This window comes from Schistocerca serialis, chromosome 1 (genome assembly GCF_023864345.2).
Source record: "Schistocerca serialis cubense isolate TAMUIC-IGC-003099 chromosome 1, iqSchSeri2.2, whole genome shotgun sequence".
NCBI classification, from domain to species: domain Eukaryota; kingdom Metazoa; phylum Arthropoda; class Insecta; order Orthoptera; family Acrididae; genus Schistocerca; species Schistocerca serialis.
In genome coordinates, this window is record NC_064638.1 from 151,430,620 (window position 1) to 151,458,611 (window position 27,992).

Genomic DNA, 27,992 nt, shown 5'->3' on the forward strand with positions numbered 1-27,992 from the left:
GATGGGGACCGGCTGTGACACAGCAGTCAACCAAAGTCAAAAAATGTGACTAATCATACAGTGTTTCCAGTGTGTCGTTTACCACTTTGTGAGTGGATGCTGTTCTAAAGAACGTAATCCCACTTATCTGTAAGCAGCGCACGTGAGCGAATGTAATAGCAGGACTGTGTTACTACGATTGTACAGAGCAACTCTGTCAATACGCAGGTGTTTCAATCAGTAGGGCCATGGTAAATAGAGCGATTCGGAGCGATGTATCGTGTCTGTTACATAAATAATGAGTCTTTGATGTAATTGCTTCAGAGAAATATGAAAGTAAGCCTATCAGAAAAGTAACGCGAGACTTGTAGCACGGGTCATGTCTTGCAGAATCTCTGACATCTGAGCCCGTCGCTTGGACAGTGTCCCTTTGGCGCAGAGGATAGCGCGTTGGACTTCTAATCCAAAGGTCGTGGGTTCGATCCCCACAAGGGACGGGCAATTTTTAAAAATATGTGCCGATCACGAGATGGGTATTGACATATGGGTAACCACAAGCGTCTTCAAAAGGTGAAAATTGTTGTGACCTCAGTTCTATGCTTAAATATGTTGACCTTACACACACAAGCAAAATTCTCGTAGATCTGTTATCCATGACGCTGTTATGTGTAAATGCTGTACAAACGGAACCATATCTTCACGTGCCTGTTCACGCAAATTTTCTTTCAATGCCCAATTTTTACCTACAGATAGAAATATAGCAATAGAACGCACATTTTGTACAGAAGCAAATACAATGAAGAGTGAAATAAGTTTGTATTACTTCACGAGTCAATGTACGTAATCCCAGTCATGAGCTTTAATTCTTCCAGCCCAAGGTGAGAGGGTTTCAGTTTCCTCTGCCACAAGTGAGAAAAGTAGACTGTTTCACAACAAGATATTGTACTATGGGTCCTTAACTGTTCCCATTAAACAATGGCACTCTGTATCTATAGAAACGGCGGCAATTTTCGCTTCAGCACAGGGGGCTTTTACTGGAGACTGTCAGGAGGGGGCTTGCTGGATACATGAAGGGAGAAGACCAGACAGAGATGTCTGACGCTCCGCTGACGCTTGCAGAAAACTACATTAAGTATGATTCCCGCCTATAACTGACGGCGAGAGAGATGCATGATCTGTCCACGTCTCATCGAAACACACTGTCACCAAGCAATGGCTGACGCTTCGAGGACGGCATGAAATTGCCAGGGAGGTGATGCAGCTAACGTTCCTGGTAAATGTGCTAACAGGGCACACACGTCCGTTGGAGTGTATACATATGATGGGGACCGGCTGTGACACAGCAGTCAACCAAAGTCAAAAAATGTGACTAATCATACAGTGTTTCCAGTGTGTCGTTTACCACTTTGTGAGTGGATGCTGTTCTAAAGAACGTAATTCCCACTTATCTGTAAGCAGCGCACGTGAGCGAATGTAATAGCAGGACTGTGTTACTACGATTGTACAGAGCAACTCTGTCAATACGCAGGTGTTTCAATCAGTAGGGCCATGGTAAATAGAGCGATTCGGAGCGATGTATCGTGTCTGTTACATAAATAATGAGTCTTTGATGTAATTGCTTCAGAGAAATATGAAAGTAAGCCTATCAGAAAAGTAACGCGAGACTTGTAGCACGGGTCATGTCTTGCAGAATCTCTGACATCTGAGCCCGTCGCTTGGACAGTGTCCCTTTGGCGCAGAGGATAGCGCGTTGGACTTCTAATCCAAAGGTCGTGGGTTCGATCCCCACAAGGGACGGGCAATTTTTAAAAATATGTGCCGATCACGAGATGGGTATTGACATATGGGTAACCACAAGCGTCTTCAAAAGGTGAAAATTGTTGTGACCTCAGTTCTATGCTTAAATATGTTGACCTTACACACACAAGCAAAATTCTCGTAGATCTGTTATCCATGACGCTGTTATGTGTAAATGCTGTACAAACGGAACCATATCTTCACGTGCCTGTTCACGCAAATTTTCTTTCAATGCCCAATTTTTACCTACAGATAGAAATATAGCAATAGAACGCACATTTTGTACAGAAGCAAATACAATGAAGAGTGAAATAAGTTTGTATTACTTCACGAGTCAATGTACGTAATCCCAGTCATGATCTTTAATTCTTCCAGCCCAAGGTGAGAGGGTTTCAGTTTCCTCTGCCACAAGTGAGAAAAGTAGACTGTTTCACAACAAGATATTGTACTATGGGTCCTTAACTGTTCCCATTAAACAATGGCACTCTGTATCTATAGAAACGGCGGCAATTTTCGCTTCAGCACAGGGGGCTTTTACTGGAGACTGTCAGGAGGGGGCTTGCTGGATACATGAAGGGAGAAGACCAGACAGAGATGTCTGACGCTCCGCTGACGCTTGCAGAAAACTACATTAAGTATGATTCCCGCCTATAACTGACGGCGAGAGAGATGCATCATCTGTCCACGTCTCATCGAAACACACTGTCACCAAGCAATGGCTGACGCTTCGAGGACGGCATGAAATTGCCAGGGAGGTGATGCAGCTAACGTTCCTGGTAAATGTGCTAACAGGGCACACACGTCCGTTGGAGTGTATACATATGATGGGGACCGGCTGTGACACAGCAGTCAACCAAAGTCAAAAAATGTGACTAATCATACAGTGTTTCCAGTGTGTCGTTTACCACTTTGTGAGTGGATGCTGTTCTAAAGAACGTAATTCCCACTTATCTGTAAGCAGCGCACGTGAGCGAATGTAATAGCAGGACTGTGTTACTACGATTGTACAGAGCAACTCTGTCAATACGCAGGTGTTTCAATCAGTAGGGCCATGGTAAATAGAGCGATTCGGAGCGATGTATCGTGTCTGTTACATAAATAATGAGTCTTTGATGTAATTGCTTCAGAGAAATATGAAAGTAAGCCTATCAGAAAAGTAACGCGAGACTTGTAGCACGGGTCATGTCTCGCAGAATCTCTGACATCTGAGCCCGTCGCTTGGACAGTGTCCCTTTGGCGCAGAGGATAGCGCGTTGGACTTCTAATCCAAAGGTCGTGGGTTCGATCCCCACAAGGGACGGGCAATTTTTAAAAATATGTGCCGATCACGAGATGGGTATTGACATATGGGTAACCACAAGCGTCTTCAAAAGGTGAAAATTGTTGTGACCTCAGTTCTATGCTTAAATATGTTGACCTTACACACACAAGCAAAATTCTCGTAGATCTGTTATCCATGACGCTGTTATGTGTAAATGCTGTACAAACGGAACCATATCTTCACGTGCCTGTTCACGCAAATTTTCTTTCAATGCCCAATTTTTACCTACAGATAGAAATATAGCAATAGAACGCACATTTTGTACAGAAGCAAATACAATGAAGAGTGAAATAAGTTTGTATTACTTCACGAGTCAATGTACGTAATCCCAGTCATGAGCTTTAATTCTTCCAGCCCAAGGTGAGAGGGTTTCAGTTTCCTCTGCCACAAGTGAGAAAAGTAGACTGTTTCACAACAAGATATTGTACTATGGGTCCTTAACTGTTCCCATTAAACAATGGCACTCTGTATCTATAGAAACGGCGGCAATTTTCGCTTCAGCACAGGGGGCTTTTACTGGAGACTGTCAGGAGGGGGCTTGCTGGATACATGAAGGGAGAAGACCAGACAGAGATGTCTGACGCTCCGCTGACGCTTGCAGAAAACTACATTAAGTATGATTCCCGCCTATAACTGACGGCGAGAGAGATGCATCATCTGTCCACGTCTCATCGAAACACACTGTCACCAAGCAATGGCTGACGCTTCGAGGACGGCATGAAATTGCCAGGGAGGTGATGCAGCTAACGTTCCTGGTAAATGTGCTAACAGGGCACACACGTCTGTTGGAGTGTATACATATGATGGGGACCGGCTGTGACACAGCAGTCAACCAAAGTCAAAAAATGTGACTAATCATACAGTGTTTCCAGTGTGTCGTTTACCACTTTGTGAGTGGATGCTGTTCTAAAGAACGTAATTCCCACTTATCTGTAAGCAGCGCACGTGAGCGAATGTAATAGCAGGACTGTGTTACTACGATTGTACAGAGCAACTCTGTCAATACGCAGGTGTTTCAATCAGTAGGGCCATGGTAAATAGAGCGATTCGGAGCGATGTATCGTGTCTGTTACATAAATAATGAGTCTTTGATGTAATTGCTTCAGAGAAATATGAAAGTAAGCCTATCAGAAAAGTAACGCGAGACTTGTAGCACGGGTCATGTCTTGCAGAATCTCTGACATCTGAGCCCGTCGCTTGGACAGTGTCCCTTTGGCGCAGAGGATAGCGCGTTGGACTTCTAATCCAAAGGTCGTGGGTTCGATCCCCACAAGGGACGGGCAATTTTTAAAAATATGTGCCGATCACGAGATGGGTATTGACATATGGGTAACCACAAGCGTCTTCAAAAGGTGAAAATTGTTGTGACCTCAGTTCTATGCTTAAATATGTTGACCTTACACACACAAGCAAAATTCTCGTAGATCTGTTATCCATGACGCTGTTATGTGTAAATGCTGTACAAACGGAACCATATCTTCACGTGCCTGTTCACGCAAATTTTCTTTCAATGCCCAATTTTTACCTACAGATAGAAATATAGCAATAGAACGCACATTTTGTACAGAAGCAAATACAATGAAGAGTGAAATAAGTTTGTATTACTTCACGAGTCAATGTACGTAATCCCAGTCATGATCTTTAATTCTTCCAGCCCAAGGTGAGAGGGTTTCAGTTTCCTCTGCCACAAGTGAGAAAAGTAGACTGTTTCACAACAAGATATTGTACTATGGGTCCTTAACTGCTCCCATTAAACAATGGCACTCTGTATCTATAGAAACGACGGCAATTTTCGCTTCAGCACAGGGGGCTTTTACTGGAGACTGTCAGGAGGGGGCTTGCTGGATACATGAAGGGAGAAGACCAGACAGAGATGTCTGACGCTCCGCTGACGCTTGCAGAAAACTACATTAAGTATGATTCCCGCCTATAACTGACGGCGAGAGAGATGCATCATCTGTCCACGTCTCATCGAAACACACTGTCACCAAGCAATGGCTGACGCTTCGAGGACGGCATGACATTGCCAGGGAGGTGATGCAGCTAACGTTCCTGGTAAATGTGCTAACAGGGCACACACGTCCGTTGGAGTGTATACATATGATGGGGACCGGCTGTGACACAGCAGTCAACCAAAGTCAAAAAATGTGACTAATCATACAGTGTTTCCAGTGTGTCGTTTACCACTTTGTGAGTGGATGCTGTTCTAAAGAACGTAATTCCCACTTATCTGTAAGCAGCGCACGTGAGCGAATGTAATAGCAGGACTGTGTTACTACGATTGTACAGAGCAACTCTGTCAATACGCAGGTGTTTCAATCAGTAGGGCCATGGTAAATAGAGCGATTCGGAGCGATGTATCGTGTCTGTTACATAAATAATGAGTCTTTGATGTAATTGCTTCAGAGAAATATGAAAGTAAGCCTATCAGAAAAGTAACGCGAGACTTGTAGCACGGGTCATGTCTTGCAGAATCTCTGACATCTGAGCCCGTCGCTTGGACAGTGTCCCTTTGGCGCAGAGGATAGCGCGTTGGACTTCTAATCCAAAGGTCGTGGGTTCGATCCCCACAAGGGACGGGCAATTTTTAAAAATATGTGCCGATCACGAGATGGGTATTGACATATGGGTAACCACAAGCGTCTTCAAAAGGTGAAAATTGTTGTGACCTCAGTTCTATGCTTAAATATGTTGACCTTACACACACAAGCAAAATTCTCGTAGATCTGTTATCCATGACGCTGTTATGTGTAAATGCTGTACAAACGGAACCATATCTTCACGTGCCTGTTCACGCAAATTTTCTTTCAATGCCCAATTTTTACCTACAGATAGAAATATAGCAATAGAACGCACATTTTGTACAGAAGCAAATACAATGAAGAGTGAAATAAGTTTGTATTACTTCACGAGTCAATGTACGTAATCCCAGTCATGATCTTTAATTCTTCCAGCCCAAGGTGAGAGGGTTTCAGTTTCCTCTGCCACAAGTGAGAAAAGTAGACTGTTTCACAACAAGATATTGTACTATGGGTCCTTAACTGTTCCCATTAAACAATGGCACTCTGTATCTATAGAAACGGCGGCAATTTTCGCTTCAGCACAGGGGGCTTTTACTGGAGACTGTCAGGAGGGGGCTTGCTGGATACATGAAGGGAGAAGACCAGACAGAGATGTCTGACGCTCCGCTGACGCTTGCAGAAAACTACATTAAGTATGATTCCCGCCTATAACTGACGGCGAGAGAGATGCATCATCTGTCCACGTCTCATCGAAACACACTGTCACCAAGCAATGGCTGACGCTTCGAGGACGGCATGAAATTGCCAGGGAGGTGATGCAGCTAACGTTCCTGGTAAATGTGCTAACAGGGCACACACGTCCGTTGGAGTGTATACATATGATGGGGACCGGCTGTGACACAGCAGTCAACCAAAGTCAAAAAATGTGACTAATCATACAGTGTTTCCAGTGTGTCGTTTACCACTTTGTGAGTGGATGCTGTTCTAAAGAACGTAATTCCCACTTATCTGTAAGCAGCGCACGTGAGCGAATGTAATAGCAGGACTGTGTTACTACCATTGTACAGAGCAACTCTGTCAATACGCAGGTGTTTCAATCAGTAGGGCCATGGTAAATAGAGCGATTCGGAGCGATGTATCGTGTCTGTTACATAAATAATGAGTCTTTGATGTAATTGCTTCAGAGAAATATGAAAGTAAGCCTATCAGAAAAGTAACGCGAGACTTGTAGCACGGGTCATGTCTTGCAGAATCTCTGACATCTGAGCCCGTCGCTTGGACAGTGTCCCTTTGGCGCAGAGGATAACGCGTTGGACTTCTAATCCAAAGGTCGTGGGTTCGATCCCCACAAGGGACGGGCAATTTTTAAAAATATGTGCCGATCACGAGATGGGTATTGACATATGGGTAACCACAAGCGTCTTCAAAAGGTGAAAATTGTTGTGACCTCAGTTCTATGCTTAAATATGTTGACCTTACACACACAAGCAAAATTCTCGTAGATCGGTTATCCATGACGCTGTTATGTGTAAATGCTGTACAAATGGAACCATATCTTCACGTGCCTGTTCACGCAAATTTTCTTTCAATGCCCAATTTTTACCTACAGATAGAAATATAGCAATAGAACGCACATTTTGTACAGAAGCAAATACAATGAAGAGTGAAATAAGTTTGTATTACTTCACGAGTCAATGTACGTAATCCCAGTCATGATCTTTAATTCATCCAGCCCAAGGTGAGAGGGTTTCAGTTTCCTCTGCCACAAGTGAGAAAAGTAGACTGTTTCACAACAAGATATTGTACTATGGGTCCTTAACTGTTCCCATTAAACAATGGCACTCTGTATCTATAGAAACGGCGGCAATTTTCGCTTCAGCACAGGGGGCTTTTACTGGAGACTGTCAGGAGGGGGCTTGCTGGATACATGAAGGGAGAAGACCAGACAGAGATGTCTGACGCTCCGCTGACGCTTGCAGAAAACTACATTAAGTATGATTCCCGCCTATAACTGACGGCGAGAGAGATGCATCATCTGTCCACGTCTCATCGAAACACACTGTCACCAAGCAATGGCTGACGCTTCGAGGACGGCATGAAATTGCCAGGGAGGTGATGCAGCTAACGTTCCTGGTAAATGTGCTAACAGGGCACACACGTCCGTTGGAGTGTATACATATGATGGGGACCGGCTGTGACACAGCAGTCAACCAAAGTCAAAAAATGTGACTAATCATACAGTGTTTCCAGTGTGTCGTTTACCACTTTGTGAGTGGATGCTGTTCTAAAGAACGTAATTCCCACTTATCTGTAAGCAGCGCACGTGAGCGAATGTAATAGCAGGACTGTGTTACTACGATTGTACAGAGCAACTCTGTCAATACGCAGGTGTTTCAATCAGTAGGGCCATGGTAAATAGAGCGATTCGGAGCGATGTATCGTGTCTGTTACATAAATAATGAGTCTTTGATGTAATTGCTTCAGAGAAATATGAAAGTAAGCCTATCAGAAAAGTAACGCGAGACTTGTAGCACGGGTCATGTCTTGCAGAATCTCTGACATCTGAGCCCGTCGCTTGGACAGTGTCCCTTTGGCGCAGAGGATAGCGCGTTGGACTTCTAATCCAAAGGTCGTGGGTTCGATCCCCACAAGGGACGGGCAATTTTTAAAAATATGTGCCGATCACGAGATGGGTATTGACATATGGGTAACCACAAGCGTCTTCAAAAGGTGAAAATTGTTGTGACCTCAGTTCTATGCTTAAATATGTTGAACTTACACACACAAGCAAAATTCTCGTAGATCTGTTATCCATGACGCTGTTATGTGTAAATGCTGTACAAACGGAACCATATCTTCACGTGCCTGTTCACGCAAATTTTCTTTCAATGCCCAATTTTTACCTACAGATAGAAATATAGCAATAGAACGCACATTTTGTACAGAAGCAAATACAATGAAGAGTGAAATAAGTTTGTATTACTTCACGAGTCAATGTACGTAATCCCAGTCATGATCTTTAATTCTTCCAGCCCAAGGTGAGAGGGTTTCAGTTTCCTCTGCCACAAGTGAGAAAAGTAGACTGTTTCACAACAAGATATTGTACTATGGGTCCTTAACTGTTCCCATTAAACAATGGCACTCTGTATCTATAGAAACGGCGGCAATTTTCGCTTCAGCACAGGGGGCTTTTACTGGAGACTGTCAGGAGGGGGCTTGCTGGATACATGAAGGGAGAAGACCAGACAGAGATGTCTGACGCTCCGCTGACGCTTGCAGAAAACTACATTAAGTATGATTCCCGCCTATAACTGACGGCGAGAGAGATGCATCATCTGTCCACGTCTCATCGAAACACACTGTCACCAAGCAATGGCTGACGCTTCGAGGACGGCATGAAATTGCCAGGGAGGTGATGCAGCTAACGTTCCTGGTAAATGTGCTAACAGGGCACACACGTCCGTTGGAGTGTATACATATGATGGGGACCGGCTGTGACACAGCAGTCAACCAAAGTCAAAAAATGTGACTAATCATACAGTGTTTCCAGTGTGTCGTTTACCACTTTGTGAGTGGATGCTGTTCTAAAGAACGTAATTCCCACTTATCTGTAAGCAGCGCACGTGAGCGAATGTAATAGCAGGACTGTGTTACTACGATTGTACAGAGCAACTCTGTCAATACGCAGGTGTTTCAATCAGTAGGGCCATGGTAAATAGAGCGATTCGGAGCGATGTATCGTGTCTGTTACATAAATAATGAGTCTTTGATGTAATTGCTTCAGAGAAATATGAAAGTAAGCCTATCAGAAAAGTAACGCGAGACTTGTAGCACGGGTCATGTCTTGCAGAATCTCTGACATCTGAGCCCGTCGCTTGGACAGTGTCCCTTTGGCGCAGAGGATAGCGCGTTGGACTTCTAATCCAATGGTCGTGGGTTCGATCCCCACAAGGGACGGGCAATTTTTAAAAATATGTGCCGATCACGAGATGGGTATTGACATATGGGTAACCACAAGCGTCTTCAAAAGGTGAAAATTGTTGTGACCTCAGTTCTATGCTTAAATATGTTGACCTTACACACACAAGCAAAATTCTCGTAGATCTGTTATCCATGACGCTGTTATGTGTAAATGCTGTACAAACGGAACCATATCTTCACGTGCCTGTTCACGCAAATTTTCTTTCAATGCCCAATTTTTACCTACAGATAGAAATATAGCAATAGAACGCACATTTTGTACAGAAGCAAATACAATGAAGAGTGAAATAAGTTTGTATTACTTCACGAGTCAATGTACGTAATCCCAGTCATGATCTTTAATTCTTCCAGCCCAAGGTGAGAGGGTTTCAGTTTCCTCTGCCACAAGTGAGAAAAGTAGACTGTTTCACAACAAGATATTGTACTATGGGTCCTTAACTGTTCCCATTAAACAATGGCACTCTGTATCTATAGAAACGGCGGCAATTTTCGCTTCAGCACAGGGGGCTTTTACTGGAGACTGTCAGGAGGGGGCTTGCTGGATACATGAAGGGAGAAGACCAGACAGAGACGTCTGACGCTCCGCTGACGCTTGCAGAAAACTACATTAAGTATGATTCCCGCCTATAACTGACGGCGAGAGAGATGCATCATCTGTCCACGTCTCATCGAAACACACTGTCACCAAGCAATGGCTGACGCTTCGAGGACGGCATGAAATTGCCAGGGAGGTGATGCAGCTAACGTTCCTGGTAAATGTGCTAACAGGGCACACACGTCCGTTGGAGTGTATACATATGATGGGGACCGGCTGTGACACAGCAGTCAACCAAAGTCAAAAAATGTGACTAATCATACAGTGTTTCCAGTGTGTCGTTTACCACTTTGTGAGTGGATGCTGTTCTAAAGAACGTAATTCCCACTTATCTGTAAGCAGTGCAGGTGAGCGAATGTAATAGCAGGACTGTGTTACTACGATTGTACAGAGCAACTCTGTCAATACGCAGGTGTTTCAATCAGTAGGGCCATGGTAAATAGAGCGATTCGGAGCGATGTATCGTGTCTGTTACATAAATAATGAGTCTTTGATGTAATTGCTTCAGAGAAATATGAAAGTAAGCCTATCAGAAAAGTAACGCGAGACTTGTAGCACGGGTCATGTCTTGCAGAATCTCTGACATCTGAGCCCGTCGCTTGGACAGTGTCCCTTTGGCGCAGAGGATAGCGCGTTGGACTTCTAATCCAAAGGTCGTGGGTTCGATCCCCACAAGGGACGGGCAATTTTTAAAAATATGTGCCGATCACGAGATGGGTATTGACATATGGGTAACCACAAGCGTCTTCAAAAGGTGAAAATTGTTGTGACCTCAGTTCTATGCTTAAATATGTTGACCTTACACACACAAGCAAAATTCTCGTAGATCTGTTATCCATGACGCTGTTATGTGTAAATGCTGTACAAACGGAACCATATCTTCACGTGCCTGTTCACGCAAATTTTCTTTCAATGCCCAATTTTTACCTACAGATAGAAATATAGCAATAGAACGCACATTTTGTACAGAAGCAAATACAATGAAGAGTGAAATAAGTTTGTATTACTTCACGAGTCAATGTACGTAATCCCAGTCATGATCTTTAATTCTTCCAGCCCAAGGTGAGAGGGTTTCAGTTTCCTCTGCCACAAGTGAGAAAAGTAGACTGTTTCACAACAAGATATTGTACTATGGGTCCTTAACTGTTCCCATTAAACAATGGCACTCTGTATCTATAGAAACGGCGGCAATTTTCGCTTCAGCACAGGGGGCTTTTACTGGAGACTGTCAGGAGGGGGCTTGCTGGATACATGAAGGGAGAAGACCAGACAGAGATGTCTGACGCTCCGCTGACGCTTGCAGAAAACTACATTAAGTATGATTCCCGCCTATAACTGACGGCGAGAGAGATGCATCATCTGTCCACGTCTCATCGAAACACACTGTCACCAAGCAATGGCTGACGCTTCGAGGACGGCATGAAATTGCCAGGGAGGTGATGCAGCTAACGTTCCTGGTAAATGTGCTAACAGGGCACACACGTCCGTTGGAGTGTATACATATGATGGGGACCGGCTGTGACACAGCAGTCAACCAAAGTCAAAAAATGTGACTAATCATACAGTGTTTCCAGTGTGTCGTTTACCACTTTGTGAGTGGATGCTGTTCTAAAGAACGTAATTCCCACTTATCTGTAAGCAGCGCACGTGAGCGAATGTAATAGCAGGACTGTGTTACTACGATTGTACAGAGCAACTCTGTCAATACGCAGGTGTTTCAATCAGTAGGGCCATGGTAAATAGAGCGATTCGGAGCGATGTATCGTGTCTGTTACATAAATAATGAGTCTTTGATGTAATTGCTTCAGAGAAATATGAAAGTAAGCCTATCAGAAAAGTAACGCGAGACTTGTAGCACGGGTCATGTCTTGCAGAATCTCTGACATCTGAGCCCATCGCTTGGACAGTGTCCCTTTGGCGCAGAGGATAGCGCGTTGGACTTCTAATCCAAAGGTCGTGGGTTCGATCCCCACAAGGGACGGGCAATTTTTAAAAATATGTGCCGATCACGAGATGGGTATTGACATATGGGTAACCACAAGCGTCTTCAAAAGGTGAAAATTGTTGTGACCTCAGTTCTATGCTTAAATATGTTGACCTTACACACACAAGCAAAATTCTCCTAGATCTGTTATCCATGACGCTGTTATGTGTAAATGCTGTACAAACGGAACCATATCTTCACGTGCCTGTTCACGCAAATTTTCTTTCAATGCCCAATTTTTACCTACAGATAGAAATATAGCAATAGAACGCACATTTTGTACAGAAGCAAATACAATGAAGAGTGAAATAAGTTTGTATTACTTCACGAGTCAATGTACGTAATCCCAGTCATGATCTTTAATTCTTCCAGCCCAAGGTGAGAGGGTTTCAGTTTCCTCTGCCACAAGTGAGAAAAGTAGACTGTTTCACAACAAGATATTGTACTATGGGTCCTTAACTGTTCCCATTAAACAATGGCACTCTGTATCTATAGAAACGGCGGCAATTTTCGCTTCAGCACAGGGGGCTTTTACTGGAGACTGTCAGGAGGGGGCTTGCTGGATACATGAAGGGAGAAGACCAGACAGAGATGTCTGACGCTCCGCTGACGCTTGCAGAAAACTACATTAAGTATGATTCCCGCCTATAACTGACGGCGAGAGAGATGCATCATCTGTCCACGTCTCATCGAAACACACTGTCACCAAGCAATGGCTGACGCTTCGAGGACGGCATGAAATTGCCAGGGAGGTGATGCAGCTAACGTTCCTGGTAAATGTGCTAACAGGGCACACACGTCCGTTGGAGTGTATACATATGATGGGGACCGGCTGTGACACAGCAGTCAACCAAAGTCAAAAAATGTGACTAATCATACAGTGTTTCCAGTGTGTCGTTTACCACTTTGTGAGTGGATGCTGTTCTAAAGAACGTAATTCCCACTTATCTGTAAGCAGCGCACGTGAGCGAATGTAATAGCAGGACTGTGTTACTACGATTGTACAGAGCAACTCTGTCAATACGCAGGTGTTTCAATCAGTAGGGCCATGGTAAATAGAGCGATTCGGAGCGATGTATCGTGTCTGTTACATAAATAATGAGTCTTTGATGTAATTGCTTCAGAGAAATATGAAAGTAAGCCTATCAGAAAAGTAACGCGAGACTTGTAGCACGGGTCATGTCTTGCAGAATCTCTGACATCTGAGCCCGTCGCTTGGACAGTGTCCCTTTGGCGCGGAGGATAGCGCGTTGGACTTCTAATCCAAAGGTCGTGGGTTCGATCCCCACAAGGGACGGGCAATTTTTAAAAATATGTGCCGATCACGAGATGGGTATTGACATATGGGTAACCACAAGCGTCTTCAAAAGGTGAAAATTGTTGTGACCTCAGTTCTATGCTTAAATATGTTGACCTTACACACACAAGCAAAATTCTCGTAGATCTGTTATCCATGACGCTGTTATGTGTAAATGCTGTACAAACGGAACCATATCTTCACGTGCCTGTTCACGCAAATTTTCTTTCAATGCCCAATTTTTACCTACAGATAGAAATATAGCAATAGAACGCACATTTTGTACAGAAGCAAATACAATGAAGAGTGAAATAAGTTTGTATTACTTCACGAGTCAATGTACGTAATCCCAGTCATGATCTTTAATTCTTCCAGCCCAAGGTGAGAGGGTTTCAGTTTCCTCTGCCACAAGTGAGAAAAGTAGACTGTTTCACAACAAGATATTGTACTATGGGTCCTTAACTGTTCCCATTAAACAATGGCACTCTGTATCTATAGAAACGGCGGCAATTTTCGCTTCAGCACAGGGGGCTTTTACTGGAGACTGTCAGGAGGGGGCTTGCTGGATACATGAAGGGAGAAGACCAGACAGAGATGTCTGACGCTCCGCTGACGCTTGCAGAAAACTACATTAAGTATGATTCCCGCCTATAACTGACGGCGAGAGAGATGCATCATCTGTCCACGTCTCATCGAAACACACTGTCACCAAGCAATGGCTGACGCTTCGAGGACGGCATGAAATTGCCAGGGAGGTGATGCAGCTAACGTTCCTGGTAAATGTGCTAACAGGGCACACACGTCCGTTGGAGTGTATACATATGATGGGGACCGGCTGTGACACAGCAGTCAACCAAAGTCAAAAAATGTGACTAATCATACAGTGTTTCCAGTGTGTCGTTTACCACTTTGTGAGTGGATGCTGTTCTAAAGAACGTAATTCCCACTTATCTGTAAGCAGCGCACGTGAGCGAATGTAATAGCAGGACTGTGTTACTACGATTGTACAGAGCAACTCTGTCAATACGCAGGTGTTTCAATCAGTAGGGCCATGGTAAATAGAGCGATTCGGAGCGATGTATCGTGTCTGTTACATAAATAATGAGTCTTTGATGTAATTGCTTCAGAGAAATATGAAAGTAAGCCTATCAGAAAAGTAACGCGAGACTTGTAGCACGGGTCATGTCTTGCAGAATCTCTGACATCTGAGCCCGTCGCTTGGACAGTGTCCCTTTGGCGCAGAGGATAGCGCGTTGGACTTCTAATCCAAAGGTCGTGGGTTCGATCCTCACAAGGGACGGGCAATTTTTAAAAATATGTGCCGATCACGAGATGGGTATTGACATATGGGTAACCACAAGCGTCTTCAAAAGGTGAAAATTGTTGTGACCTCAGTTCTATGCTTAAATATGTTGACCTTACACACACAAGCAAAATTCTCGTAGATCTGTTATCCATGACGCTGTTATGTGTAAATGCTGTACAAACGGAACCATATCTTCACGTGCCTGTTCACGCAAATTTTCTTTCAATGCCCAATTTTTACCTACAGATAGAAATATAGCAATAGAACGCACATTTTGTACAGAAGCAAATACAATGAAGAGTGAAATAAGTTTGTATTACTTCACGAGTCAATGTACGTAATCCCAGTCATGATCTTTAATTCTTCCAGCCCAAGGTGAGAGGGTTTCAGTTTCCTCTGCCACAAGTGAGAAAAGTAGACTGTTTCACAACAAGATATTGTACTATGGGTCCTTAACTGTTCCCATTAAACAATGGCACTCTGTATCTATAGAAACGGCGGCAATTTTCGCTTCAGCACAGGGGGCTTTTACTGGAGACTGTCAGGAGGGGGCTTGCTGGATACATGAAGGGAGAAGACCAGACAGAGATGTCTGACGCTCCGCTGACGCTTGCAGAAAACTACATTAAGTATGATTCCCGCCTATAACTGACGGCGAGAGAGATGCATCATCTGTCCACGTCTCATCGAAACACACTGTCACCAAGCAATGGCTGACGCTTCGAGGACGGCATGAAATTGCCAGGGAGGTGATGCAGCTAACGTTCCTGGTAAATGTGCTAACAGGGCACACACGTCCGTTGGAGTGTATACATATGATGGGGACCGGCTGTGACACAGCAGTCAACCAAAGTCAAAAAATGTGACTAATCATACAGTGTTTCCAGTGTGTCGTTTACCACTTTGTGAGTGGATGCTGTTCTAAAGAACGTAATTCCCACTTATCTGTAAGCAGCGCACGTGAGCGAATGTAATAGCAGGACTGTGTTACTACGATTGTACAGAGCAACTCTGTCAATACGCAGGTGTTTCAATCAGTAGGGCCATGGTAAATAGAGCGATTCGGAGCGATGTATCGTGTCTGTTACATAAATAATGAGTCTTTGATGTAATTGCTTCAGAGAAATATGAAAGTAAGCCTATCAGAAAAGTAACGCGAGACTTGTAGCACGGGTCATGTCTTGCAGAATCTCTGACATCTGAGCCCGTCGCTTGGACAGTGTCCCTTTGGCGCAGAGGATAGCGCGTTGGACTTCTAATCCAAAGGTCGTGGGTTCGATCCCCACAAGGGACGGGCAATTTTTAAAAATATGTGCCGATCACGAGATGGGTATTGACATATGGGTAACCACAAGCGTCTTCAAAAGGTGAAAATTGTTGTGACCTCAGTTCTATGCTTAAATATGTTGACCTTACACACACAAGCAAAATTCTCGTAGATCTGTTATCCATGACGCTGTTATGTGTAAATGCTGTACAAACGGAACCATATCTTCACGTGCCTGTTCACGCAAATTTTCTTTCAATGCCCAATTTTTACCTACAGATAGAAATATAGCAATAGAACGCACATTTTGTACAGAAGCAAATACAATGAAGAGTGAAATAAGTTTGTATTACTTCACGAGTCAATGTACGTAATCCCAGTCATGATCTTTAATTCTTCCAGCCCAAGGTGAGAGGGTTTCAGTTTCCTCTGCCACAAGTGAGAAAAGTAGACTGTTTCACAACAAGATATTGTACTATGGGTCCTTAACTGTTCCCATTAAACAATGGCACTCTGTATCTATAGAAACGGCGGCAATTTTCGCTTCAGCACAGGGGGCTTTTACTGGAGACTGTCAGGAGGGGGCTTGCTGGATACATGAAGGGAGAAGACCAGACAGAGATGTCTGACGCTCCGCTGACGCTTGCAGAAAACTACATTAAGTATGATTCCCGCCTATAACTGACGGCGAGAGAGATGCATCATCTGTCCACGTCTCATCGAAACACACTGTCACCAAGCAATGGCTGACGCTTCGAGGACGGCATGAAATTGCCAGGGAGGTGATGCAGCTAACGTTCCTGGTAAATGTGCTAACAGGGCACACACGTCCGTTGGAGTGTATACATATGATGGGGACCGGCTGTGACACAGCAGTCAACCAAAGTCAAAAAATGTGACTAATCATACAGTGTTTCCAGTGTGTCGTTTACCACTTTGTGAGTGGATGCTGTTCTAAAGAGCGTAATTCCCACTTATCTGTAAGCAGCGCACGTGAGCGAATGTAATAGCAGGACTGTGTTACTACGATTGTACAGAGCAACTCTGTCAATACGCAGGTGTTTCAATCAGTAGGGCCATGGTAAATAGAGCGATTCGGAGCGATGTATCGTGTCTGTTACATAAATAATGAGTCTTTGATGTAATTGCTTCAGAGAAATATGAAAGTAAGCCTATCAGAAAAGTAACGCGAGACTTGTAGCACGGGTCATGTCTTGCAGAATCTCTGACATCTGAGCCCGTCGCTTGGACAGTGTCCCCTTGGCGCAGAGGATAGCGCGTTGGACTTCTAATCCAAAGGTCGTGGGTTCGATCCCCACAAGGGACGGGCAATTTTTAAAAATATGTGCCGATCACGAGATGGGTATTGACATATGGGTAACCACAAGCGTCTTCAAAAGGTGAAAATTGTTGTGACCTCAGTTCTATGCTTAAATATGTTGACCTTACACACACAAGCAAAATTCTCGTAGATCTGTTATCCATGACGCTGTTATGTGTAAATGCTGTACAAACGGAACCATATCTTCACGTGCCTGTTCACGCAAATTTTCTTTCAATGCCCCATTTTTACCTACAGATAGAAATATAGCAATAGAACGCACATTTTGTACAGAAGCAAATACAATGAAGAGTGAAATAAGTTTGTATTACTTCACGAGTCAATGTACGTAATCCCAGTCATGATCTTTAATTCTTCCAGCCCAAGGTGAGAGGGTTTCAGTTTCCTCTGCCACAAGTGAGAAAAGTAGACTGTTTCACAACAAGATATTGTACTATGGGTCCTTAACTGTTCCCATTAAACAATGGCACTCTGTATCTATAGAAACGGCGGCAATTTTCGCTTCAGCACAGGGGGCTTTTACTGGAGACTGTCAGGAGGGGGCTTGCTGGATACATGAAGGGAGAAGACCAGACAGAGATGTCTGACGCTCCGCTGACGCTTGCAGAAACCTACATTAAGTATGATTCCCGCCTATAACTGACGGCGAGAGAGATGCATCATCTGTCCACGTCTCATCGAAACACACTGTCACCAAGCAATGGCTGACGCTTCGAGGACGGCATGAAATTGCCAGGGAGGTGATGCAGCTAACGTTCCTGGTAAATGTGCTAACAGGGCACACACGTCCGTTGGAGTGTATACATATGATGGGGACCGGCTGTGACACAGCAGTCAACCAAAGTCAAAAAATGTGACTAATCATACAGTGTTTCCAGTGTGTCGTTTACCACTTTGTGAGTGGATGCTGTTCTAAAGAACGTAATTCCCACTTATCTGTAAGCAGCGCACGTGAGCGAATGTAATAGCAGGACTGTGTTACTACGATTGTACAGAGCAACTCTGTCAATACGCAGGTGTTTCAATCAGTAGGGCCATGGTAAATAGAGCGATTCGGAGCGATGTATCGTGTCTGTTACATAAATAATGAGTCTTTGATGTAATTGCTTCAGAGAAATATGAAAGTAAGCCTATCAGAAAAGTAACGCGAGACTTGTAGCACGGGTCATGTCTTGCAGAATCTCTGACATCTGAGCCCGTCGCTTGGGCAGTGTCACTTTGGCGCAGAGGATAGCGCGTTGGACTTCTAATCCAAAGGTCGTGGGTTCGATCCCCACAAGGGACGGGCAATTTTTAAAAATATGTGCCGATCACGAGATGGGTATTGACATATGGGTAACCACAAGCGTCTTCAAAAGGTGAAAATTGTTGTGACCTCAGTTCTATGCTTAAATATGTTGACCTTACACACACAAGCAAAATTCTCCTAGATCTGTTATCCATGACGCTGTTATGTGTAAATGCTGTACAAACGGAACCATATCTTCACGTGCCTGTTCACGCAAATTTTCTTTCAAAGCCCAATTTTTACCTACAGATAGAAATATAGCAATAGAACGCACATTTTGTACAGAAGCAAATACAATGAAGAGTGAAATAAGTTTGTATTACTTCACGAGTCAATGTACGTAATCCCAGTCATGATCTTTAATTCTTCCAGCCCAAGGTGAGAGGGTTTCAGTTTCCTCTGCCACAAGTGAGAAAAGTAGACTGTTTCACAACAAGATATTGTACTATGGGTCCTTAACTGTTCCCATTAAACAATGGCACTCTGTATCTATAGAAACGGCGGCAATTTTCGCTTCAGCACAGGGGGCTTTTACTGGAGACTGTCAGGAGGGGGCTTGCTGGATACATGAAGGGAGAAGACCAGACAGAGATGTCTGACGCTCCGCTGACGCTTGCAGAAAACTACATTAAGTATGATTCCCGCCTATAACTGACGGCGAGAGAGATGCATCATCTGTCCACGTCTCATCGAAACACACTGTCACCAAGCAATGGCTGACGCTTCGAGGACGGCATGAAATTGCCAGGGAGGTGATGCAGCTAACGTTCCTGGTAAATGTGCTAACAGGGCACACACGTCCGTTGGAGTGTATACATATGATGGGGACCGGCTGTGACACAGCAGTCAACCAAAGTCAAAAAATGTGACTAATCATACAGTGTTTCCAGTGTGTCGTTTACCACTTTGTGAGTGGATGCTGTTCTAAAGAACGTAATTCCCACTTATCTGTAAGCAGCGCACGTGAGCGAATGTAATAGCAGGACTGTGTTACTACGATTGTACAGAGCAACTCTGTCAATACGCAGGTGTTTCAATCAGTAGGGCCATGGTAAATAGAGCGATTCGGAGCGATGTATCGTGTCTGTTACATAAATAATGAGTCTTTGATGTAATTGCTTCAGAGAAATATGAAAGTAAGCCTATCAGAAAAGTAACGCGAGACTTGTAGCACGGGTCATGTCTTGCAGAATCTCTGACATCTGAGCCCGTCGCTTGGACAGTGTCCCTTTGGCGCAGAGGATAGCGCGTTGGACTTCTAATCCAAAGGTCGTGGGTTCGATCCCCACAAGGGACGGGCAATTTTTAAAAATATGTGCCGATCACGAGATGGGTATTGACATATGGGTAACCACAAGCGTCTTCAAAAGGTGAAAATTGTTGTGACCTCAGTTCTATGCTTAAATATGTTGACCTTACACACACAAGCAAAATTCTCGTAGATCTGTTATCCATGACGCTGTTATGTGTAAATGCTGTACAAACGGAACCATATCTTCACGTGCCTGTTCACGCAAATTTTCTTTCAATGCCCAATTTTTACCTACAGATAGAAATATAGCAATAGAACGCACATTTTGTACAGAAGCAAATACAATGAAGAGTGAAATAAGTTTGTATTACTTCACGAGTCAATGTACGTAATCCCAGTCATGATCTTTAATTCTTCCAGCCCAAGGTGAGAGGGTTTCAGTTTCCTCTGCCACAAGTGAGAAAAGTAGACTGTTTCACAACAAGATATTGTACTATGGGTCCTTAACTGTTCCCATTAAACAATGGCACTCTGTATCTATAGAAACGGCGGCAATTTTCGCTTCAGCACAGGGGGCTTTTACTGGAGACTGTCAGGAGGGGGCTTGCTGGATACATGAAGGGAGAAGACCAGACAGAGATGTCTGACGCTCCGCTGACGCTTGCAGAAAACTACATTAAGTATGATTCCCGCCTATAACTGACGGCGAGAGAGATGCATCATCTGTCCACGTCTCATCGAAACACACTGTCACCAAGCAATGGCTGACGCTTCGAGGACGGCATGAAATTGCCAGGGAGGTGATGCAGCTAACGTTCCTGGTAAATGTGCTAACAGGGCACACACGTCCGTTGGAGTGTATACATATGATGGGGACCGGCTGTGACACAGCAGTCAACCAAAGTCAAAAAATGTGACTAATCATACAGTGTTTCCAGTGTGTCGTTTACCACTTTGTGAGTGGATGCTGTTCTAAAGAACGTAATTCCCACTTATCTGTAAGCAGCGCACGTGAGCGAATGTAATAGCAGGACTGTGTTACTACGATTGTACAGAGCAACTCTGTCAATACGCAGGTGTTTCAATCAGTAGGGCCATGGTAAATAGAGCGATTCGGAGCGATGTATCGTGTCTGTTACATAAATAATGAGTCTTTGATGTAATTGCTTCAGAGAAATATGAAAGTAAGCCTATCAGAAAAGTAACGCGAGACTTGTAGCACGGGTCATGTCTTGCAGAATCTCTGACATCTGAGCCCGTGGCTTGGACAGTGTCCCTTTGGCGCAGAGGATAGCGCGTTGGACTTCTAATCCAAAGGTCGTGGGTTCGATCCCCACAAGGGACGGGCAATTTTTAAAAATATGTGCCGATCACGAGATGGGTATTGACATATGGGTAACCACAAGCGTCTTCAAAAGGTGAAAATTGTTGTGACCTCAGTTCTATGCTTAAATATGTTGACCTTACACACACAAGCAAAATTCTCGTAGATCTGTTATCCATGACGCTGTTATGTGTAAATGCTGTACAAACGGAACCATATCTTCACGTGCCTGTTCACGCAAATTTTCTTTCAAAGCCCAATTTTTACCTACAGATAGAAATATAGCAATAGAACGCACATTTTGTACAGAAGCAAATACAATGAAGAGTGAAATAAGTTTGTATTACTTCACGAGTCAATGTACGTAATCCCAGTCATGATCTTTAATTCTTCCAGCCCAAGGTGAGAGGGTTTCAGTTTCCTCTGCCACAAGTGAGAAAAGTAGACTGTTTCACAACAAGATATTGTACTATGGGTCCTTAACTGTTCCCATTAAACAATGGCACTCTGTATCTATAGAAACGGCGGCAATTTTCGCTTCAGCACAGGGGGCTTTTACTGGAGACTGTCAGGAGGGGGCTTGCTGGATACATGAAGGGAGAAGACCAGACAGAGATGTCTGACGCTCCGCTGACGCTTGCAGAAAACTACATTAAGTATGATTCCCGCCTATAACTGACGGCGAGAGAGATGCATCATCTGTCCACGTCTCATCGAAACACACTGTCACCAAGCAATGGCTGACGCTTCGAGGACGGCATGAAATTGCCAGGGAGGTGATGCAGCTAACGTTCCTGGTAAATGTGCTAACAGGGCACACACGTCCGTTGGAGTGTATACATATGATGGGGACCGGCTGTGACACAGCAGTCAACCAAAGTCAAAAAATGTGACTAATCATACAGTGTTTCCAGTGTGTCGTTTACCACTTTGTGAGTGGATGCTGTTCTAAAGAACGTAATTCCCACTTATCTGTAAGCAGCGCACGTGAGCGAATGTAATAGCAGGACTGTGTTACTACGATTGTACAGAGCAACTCTGTCAATACGCAGGTGTTTCAATCAGTAGGGCCATGGTAAATAGAGCGATTCAGAGCGATGTATCGTGTCTGTTACATAAATAATGAGTCTTTGATGTAATTGCTTCAGAGAAATATGAAAGTAAGCCTATCAGAAAAGTAACGCGAGACTTGTAGCACGGGTCATGTCTTGCAGAATCTCTGACATCTGAGCCCGTCGCTTGGACAGTGTCCCTTTGGCGCGGAGGATAGCGCGTTGGACTTCTAATCCAAAGGTCGTGGGTTCGATCCCCACAAGGGACGGGCAATTTTTAAAAATATGTGCCGATCACGAGATGGGTATTGACATATGGGTAACCACAAGCGTCTTCAAAAGGTGAAAATTGTTGTGACCTCAGTTCTATGCTTAAATATGTTGACCTTACACACACAAGCAAAATTCTCGTAGATCTGTTATCCATGACGCTGTTATGTGTAAATGCTGTACAAACGGAACCATATCTTCACGTGCCTGTTCACGCAAATTTTCTTTCAATGCCCAATTTTTACCTACAGATAGAAATATAGCAATAGAACGCACATTTTGTACAGAAGCAAATACAATGAAGAGTGAAATAAGTTTGTATTACTTCACGAGTCAATGTACGTAATCCCAGTCATGATCTTTAATTCTTCCAGCCCAAGGTGAGAGGGTTTCAGTTTCCTCTGCCACAAGTGAGAAAAGTAGACTGTTTCACAACAAGATATTGTACTATGTGTCCTTAACTGTTCCCATTAAACAATGGCACTCTGTATCTATAGTAACGGCGGCAATTTTCGCTTCAGCACAGGGGGCTTTTACTCGAGACTGTCAGGAGGGGGCTTGCTGGATACATGAAGGGAGAAGACCAGACAGAGATGTCTGACGCTCCGCTGACGCTTGCAGAAAACTACATTAAGTATGATTCCCGCCTATAACTGACGGCGAGAGAGATGCATCATCTGTCCACGTCTCATCGAAACACACTGTCACCAAGCAATGGCTGACGCTTCGAGGACGGCATGAAATTGCCAGGGAGGTGATGCAGCTAACGTTCCTGGTAAATGTGCTAACAGGGCACACACGTCCGTTGGAGTGTATACATATGATGGGGACCGGCTGTGACACAGCAGTCAACCAAAGTCAAAAAATGTGACTAATCATACAGTGTTTCCAGTGTGTCGTTTACCACTTTGTGAGTGGATGCTGTTCTAAAGAACGTAATTCCCACTTATCTGTAAGCAGCGCACGTGAGCGAATGTAATAGCAGGACTGTGTTACTACGATTGTACAGAGCAACTCTGTCAATACGCAGGTGTTTCAATCAGTAGGGCCATGGTAAATAGAGCGATTCGGAGCGATGTATCGTGTCTGTTACATAAATAATGAGTCTTTGATGTAATTGCTTCAGAGAAATATGAAAGTAAGCCTATCAGAAAAGTAACGCGAGACTTGTAGCACGGGTCATGTCTTGCAGAATCTCTGACATCTGAGGCCGTCGCTTGGACAGTGTCCCTTTGGCGCGGAGGATAGCGCGTTGGACTTCTAATCCAAAGGTCGTGGGTTCGATCCCCACAAGGGACGGGCAATTTTTAAAAATATGTGCCGATCACGAGATGGGTATTGACATATGGGTAACCACAAGCGTCTTCAAAAGGTGAAAATTGTTGTGACCTCAGTTCTATGCTTAAATATGTTGACCTTACACACACAAGCAAAATTCTCGTAGATCTGTTATCCATGACGCTGTTATGTGTAAATGCTGTACAAACGGAACCATATCTTCACGTGCCTGTTCACGCAAATTTTCTTTCAATGCCCAATTTTTACCTACAGATAGAAATATAGCAATAGAACGCACATTTTGTACAGAAGCAAATACAATGAAGAGTGAAATAAGTTTGTATTACTTCACGAGTCAATGTACGTAATCCCAGTCATGATCTTTAATTCTTCCAGCCCAAGGTGAGAGGGTTTCAGTTTCCTCTGCCACAAGTGAGAAAAGTAGACTGTTTCACAACAAGATATTGTACTATGGGTCCTTAACTGTTCCCATTAAACAATGGCACTCTGTATCTATAGAAACGGCGGCAATTTTCGCTTCAGCACAGGGGGCTTTTACTGGAGACTGTCAGGAGGGGGCTTGCTGGATACATGAAGGGAGAAGACCAGACAGAGATGTCTGACGCTCCGCTGACGCTTGCAGAAAACTACATTAAGTATGATTCCCGCCTATAACTGACGGCGAGAGAGATGCATCATCTGTCCACGTCTCATCGAAACACACTGTCACCAAGCAATGGCTGACGCTTCGAGGATGGCATGAAATTGCCAGGGAGGTGATGCAGCTAACGTTCCTGGTAAATGTGCTAACAGGGCACACACGTCCGTTGGAGTGTATACATATGATGGGGACCGGCTGTGACACAGCAGTCAACCAAAGTCAAAAAATGTGACTAATCATACAGTGTTTCCAGTGTGTCGTTTACCACTTTGTGAGTGGATGCTGTTCTAAAGAACGTAATTCCCACTTATCTGTAAGCAGCGCACGTGAGCGAATGTAATAGCAGGACTGTGTTACTACGATTGTACAGAGCAACTCTGTCAATACGCAGGTGTTTCAATCAGTAGGGCCATGGTAAATAGAGCGATTCGGAGCGATGTATCGTGTCTGTTACATAAATAATGAGTCTTTGATGTAATTGCTTCAGAGAAATATGAAAGTAAGCCTATCAGAAAAGTAACGCGAGACTTGTAGCACGGGTCATGTCTTGCAGAATCTCTGACATCTGAGCCCGTCGCTTGGACAGTGTCCCTTTGGCGCAGAGGATAGCGCGTTGGACTTCTAATCCAAAGGTCGTGGGTTCGATCCCCACAAGGGACGGGCAATTTTTAAAAATATGTGCCGATCACGAGATGGGTATTGACATATGGGTAACCACAAGCGTCTTCAAAAGGTGAAAATTGTTGTGACCTCAGTTCTATGCTTAAATATGTTGACCTTACACACACAAGCAAAATTCTCCTTGATCTGTTATCCATGACGCTGTTATGTGTAAATGCTGTACAAACGGAACCATATCTTCACGTGCCTGTTCACGCAAATTTTCTTTCAATGCCCAATTTTTACCTACAGATAGAAATATAGCAATAGAACGCACATTTTGTACAGAAGCAAATACAATGAAGAGTGAAATAAGTTTGTATTACTTCACGAGTCAATGTACGTAATCCCAGTCATGATCTTTAATTCTTCCAGCCCAAGGTGAGAGGGTTTCAGTTTCCTCTGCCACAAGTGAGAAAAGTAGACTGTTTCACAACAAGATATTGTACTATGGGTCCTTAACTGTTCCCATTAAACAATGGCACTCTGTATCTATAGAAACGGCGGCAATTTTCGCTTCAGCACAGGGGGCTTTTACTGGAGACTGTCAGGAGGGGGCTTGCTGGATACATGAAGGGAGAAGACCAGACAGAGATGTCTGACGCTCCGCTGACGCTTGCAGAAAACTACATTAAGTATGATTCCCGCCTATAACTGACGGCGAGAGAGATGCATCATCTGTCCACGTCTCATCGAAACACACTGTCACCAAGCAATGGCTGACGCTTCGAGGACGGCATGAAATTGCCAGGGAGGTGATGCAGCTAACGTTCCTGGTAAATGTGCTAACAGGGCACACACGTCCGTTGGAGTGTATACATATGATGGGGACCGGCTGTGACACAGCAGTCAACCAAAGTCAAAAAATGTGACTAATCATACAGTGTTTCCAGTGTGTCGTTTACCACTTTGTGAGTGGATGCTGTTCTAAAGAACGTAATTCCCACTTATCTGTAAGCAGCGCACGTGAGCGAATGTAATAGCAGGACTGTGTTACTACGATTGTACAGAGCAACTCTGTCAATACGCAGGTGTTTCAATCAGTAGGGCCATGGTAAATAGAGCGATTCGGAGCGATGTATCGTGTCTGTTACATAAATAATGAGTCTTTGATGTAATTGCTTCAGAGAAATATGAAAGTAAGCCTATCAGAAAAGTAACGCGAGACTTGTAGCACGGGTCATGTCTTGCAGAATCTCTGACATCTGAGCCCGTCGCTTGGACAGTGTCCCTTTGGCACAGAGGATAGCGCGTTGGACTTCTAATCCAAAGGTCGTGGGTTCGATCCCCACAAGGGACGGGCAATTTTTAAAAATATGTGCCGATCACGAGATGGGTATTGACATATGGGTAACCACAAGCGTCTTCAAAAGGTGAAAATTGTTGTGACCTCAGTTCTATGCTTAAATATGTTGACCTTACACACACAAGCAAAATTCTCGTAGATCTGTTATCCATGACGCTGTTATGTGTAAATGCTGTACAAACGGAACCATATCTTCACATGCCTGTTCACGCAAATTTTCTTTCAATGCCCAATTTTTACCTACAGATAGAAATATAGCAATAGAACGCACATTTTGTACAGAAGCAAATACAATGAAGAGTGAAATAAGTTTGTATTACTTCACGAGTCAATGTACGTAATCCCAGTCATGATCTTTAATTCTTCCAGCCCAAGGTGAGAGGGTTTCAGTTTCCTCTGCCACAAGTGAGAAAAGTAGACTGTTTCACAACAAGATATTGTACTATGGGTCCTTAACTGTTCCCATTAAACAATGGCACTCTGTATCTATAGAAACGGCGGCAATTTTCGCTTCAGCACAGGGGGCTTTTACTGGAGACTGTCAGGAGGGGGCTTGCTGGATACATGAAGGGAGAAGACCAGACAGAGATGTCTGACGCTCCGCTGACGCTTGCAGAAAACTACATTAAGTATGATTCCCGCCTATAACTGACGGCGAGAGAGATGCATCATCTGTCCACGTCTCATCGAAACACACTGTCACCAAGCAATGGCTGACGCTTCGAGGACGGCATGAAATTGCCAGGGAGGTGATGCAGCTAACGTTCCTGGTAAATGTGCTAACAGGGCACACACGTCCGTTGGAGTGTATACATATGATGGGGACCGGCTGTGACACAGCAGTCAACCAAAGTCAAAAAATGTGACTAATCATACAGTGTTTCCAGTGTGTCGTTTACCACTTTGTGAGTGGATGCTGTTCTAAAGAACGTAATTCCCACTTATCTGTAAGCAGCGCACGTGAGCGAATGTAATAGCAGGACTGTGTTACTACGATTGTACAGAGCAACTCTGTCAATACGCAGGTGTTTCAATCAGTAGGGCCATGGTAAATAGAGCGATTCGGAGCGATGTATCGTGTCTGTTACATAAATAATGAGTCTTTGATGTAATTGCTTCAGAGAAATATGAAAGTAAGCCTATCAGAAAAGTAACGCGAGACTTGTAGCACGGGTCATGTCTTGCAGAATCTCTGACATCTGAGCCCGTGGCTTGGACAGTGTCCCTTTGGCGCAGAGGATAGCGCGTTGGACTTCTAATCCAAAGGTCGTGGGTTCGATCCCCACAAGGGACGGGCAATTTTTAAAAATATGTGCCGATCACGAGATGGGTATTGACATATGGGTAACCACAAGCGTCTTCAAAAGGTGAAAATTGTTGTGACCTCAGTTCTATGCTTAAATATGTTGACCTTACACACACAAGCAAAATTCTCGTAGATCTGTTATCCATGACGCTGTTATGTGTAAATGCTGTACAAACGGAACCATATCTTCACGTGCCTGTTCAC

General features: G+C 44.1%; 22 non-coding genes across 22 annotated transcripts; all 22 read left to right on the plus strand.

The window, feature by feature from the left end:
- Positions 1–403: 403 nt before the first annotated feature.
- On the plus strand, positions 404–476 carry Trnar-ucu (transfer RNA arginine (anticodon UCU)). The gene has a single exon. It is a non-coding gene; the product is annotated as a tRNA-Arg (tRNA).
- A 1,227-nt stretch (positions 477–1,703) lies between these two features.
- On the plus strand, positions 1,704–1,776 carry Trnar-ucu (transfer RNA arginine (anticodon UCU)). Its single transcript has one exon. It is a non-coding gene; the product is annotated as a tRNA-Arg (tRNA).
- A 1,227-nt stretch (positions 1,777–3,003) lies between these two features.
- On the plus strand, positions 3,004–3,076 carry Trnar-ucu (transfer RNA arginine (anticodon UCU)). Its single transcript has one exon. It is a non-coding gene; the product is annotated as a tRNA-Arg (tRNA).
- A 1,227-nt stretch (positions 3,077–4,303) lies between these two features.
- Positions 4,304–4,376, plus strand: Trnar-ucu (transfer RNA arginine (anticodon UCU)). Its single transcript has one exon. It is a non-coding gene; the product is annotated as a tRNA-Arg (tRNA).
- A 1,227-nt stretch (positions 4,377–5,603) lies between these two features.
- On the plus strand, positions 5,604–5,676 carry Trnar-ucu (transfer RNA arginine (anticodon UCU)). The gene has a single exon. It is a non-coding gene; the product is annotated as a tRNA-Arg (tRNA).
- A 1,227-nt stretch (positions 5,677–6,903) lies between these two features.
- Trnar-ucu (transfer RNA arginine (anticodon UCU)) lies at positions 6,904–6,976 on the plus strand. The gene has a single exon. It is a non-coding gene; the product is annotated as a tRNA-Arg (tRNA).
- Positions 6,977–8,203: 1,227 nt separating this feature from the next.
- Trnar-ucu (transfer RNA arginine (anticodon UCU)) lies at positions 8,204–8,276 on the plus strand. The gene has a single exon. It is a non-coding gene; the product is annotated as a tRNA-Arg (tRNA).
- A 1,227-nt stretch (positions 8,277–9,503) lies between these two features.
- On the plus strand, positions 9,504–9,576 carry Trnar-ucu (transfer RNA arginine (anticodon UCU)). The gene has a single exon. It is a non-coding gene; the product is annotated as a tRNA-Arg (tRNA).
- A 1,227-nt stretch (positions 9,577–10,803) lies between these two features.
- Positions 10,804–10,876, plus strand: Trnar-ucu (transfer RNA arginine (anticodon UCU)). The gene has a single exon. It is a non-coding gene; the product is annotated as a tRNA-Arg (tRNA).
- A 1,227-nt stretch (positions 10,877–12,103) lies between these two features.
- Trnar-ucu (transfer RNA arginine (anticodon UCU)) lies at positions 12,104–12,176 on the plus strand. Its single transcript has one exon. It is a non-coding gene; the product is annotated as a tRNA-Arg (tRNA).
- A 1,227-nt stretch (positions 12,177–13,403) lies between these two features.
- Positions 13,404–13,476, plus strand: Trnar-ucu (transfer RNA arginine (anticodon UCU)). The gene has a single exon. It is a non-coding gene; the product is annotated as a tRNA-Arg (tRNA).
- Positions 13,477–14,703: 1,227 nt separating this feature from the next.
- On the plus strand, positions 14,704–14,776 carry Trnar-ucu (transfer RNA arginine (anticodon UCU)). The gene has a single exon. It is a non-coding gene; the product is annotated as a tRNA-Arg (tRNA).
- A 1,227-nt stretch (positions 14,777–16,003) lies between these two features.
- On the plus strand, positions 16,004–16,076 carry Trnar-ucu (transfer RNA arginine (anticodon UCU)). Its single transcript has one exon. It is a non-coding gene; the product is annotated as a tRNA-Arg (tRNA).
- Positions 16,077–17,303: 1,227 nt separating this feature from the next.
- On the plus strand, positions 17,304–17,376 carry Trnar-ucu (transfer RNA arginine (anticodon UCU)). The gene has a single exon. It is a non-coding gene; the product is annotated as a tRNA-Arg (tRNA).
- Positions 17,377–18,603: 1,227 nt separating this feature from the next.
- Trnar-ucu (transfer RNA arginine (anticodon UCU)) lies at positions 18,604–18,676 on the plus strand. Its single transcript has one exon. It is a non-coding gene; the product is annotated as a tRNA-Arg (tRNA).
- Positions 18,677–19,903: 1,227 nt separating this feature from the next.
- Positions 19,904–19,976, plus strand: Trnar-ucu (transfer RNA arginine (anticodon UCU)). Its single transcript has one exon. It is a non-coding gene; the product is annotated as a tRNA-Arg (tRNA).
- A 1,227-nt stretch (positions 19,977–21,203) lies between these two features.
- Trnar-ucu (transfer RNA arginine (anticodon UCU)) lies at positions 21,204–21,276 on the plus strand. Its single transcript has one exon. It is a non-coding gene; the product is annotated as a tRNA-Arg (tRNA).
- A 1,227-nt stretch (positions 21,277–22,503) lies between these two features.
- Positions 22,504–22,576, plus strand: Trnar-ucu (transfer RNA arginine (anticodon UCU)). The gene has a single exon. It is a non-coding gene; the product is annotated as a tRNA-Arg (tRNA).
- A 1,227-nt stretch (positions 22,577–23,803) lies between these two features.
- On the plus strand, positions 23,804–23,876 carry Trnar-ucu (transfer RNA arginine (anticodon UCU)). Its single transcript has one exon. It is a non-coding gene; the product is annotated as a tRNA-Arg (tRNA).
- Positions 23,877–25,103: 1,227 nt separating this feature from the next.
- Positions 25,104–25,176, plus strand: Trnar-ucu (transfer RNA arginine (anticodon UCU)). Its single transcript has one exon. It is a non-coding gene; the product is annotated as a tRNA-Arg (tRNA).
- Positions 25,177–26,403: 1,227 nt separating this feature from the next.
- Positions 26,404–26,476, plus strand: Trnar-ucu (transfer RNA arginine (anticodon UCU)). The gene has a single exon. It is a non-coding gene; the product is annotated as a tRNA-Arg (tRNA).
- A 1,227-nt stretch (positions 26,477–27,703) lies between these two features.
- Trnar-ucu (transfer RNA arginine (anticodon UCU)) lies at positions 27,704–27,776 on the plus strand. The gene has a single exon. It is a non-coding gene; the product is annotated as a tRNA-Arg (tRNA).
- The last annotated feature ends 216 nt before the right edge of the window (positions 27,777–27,992 follow it).